The following is a 420-nucleotide window of genomic DNA, read 5'->3' as shown; positions in this document are numbered from 1 at the left end:
GAAAAATTTGGAACATATTGTTGGTACTTTGTTAAATAATGACTATCCTATTGACTTAATTTTCAATACTATTAATACACGTTTAAAAATTCTATTTCATAAAGGTACGATACAACAGAAAGAATCAATTGACGAAATAAGCAGGGATTTTACTTCATGGTTCGTACTGCCTTATGTTCCAAAAATTTCAGACGAGTTTAAAAGAATCAGTAAAACGTTTAATACTAAATTAGCCTATACTAGCTTAAATAAATTAAATAGTTTGATCAAAGGGCATAAAGACATTCTCCCAAAAGAGAAAAGAAAAAATGTGGTTTATAAAATTTCATGTAAATCGTGCGAGGCATCTTACGTCGGACAAACGAAAAGAAAACTAAAAACTAGATTAGCTGAGCACCGCAATCACATTAACCGGAACAG

The sequence above is a fragment of the Trachymyrmex cornetzi genome, unplaced genomic scaffold, assembly GCF_001594075.2.
Source record: "Trachymyrmex cornetzi isolate Tcor2-1 unplaced genomic scaffold, Tcor1.1 scaffold390, whole genome shotgun sequence".
Classification (NCBI taxonomy): Eukaryota; Metazoa; Arthropoda; class Insecta; order Hymenoptera; family Formicidae; genus Trachymyrmex; species Trachymyrmex cornetzi.
This window is presented reverse-complemented; position numbering follows the sequence as displayed.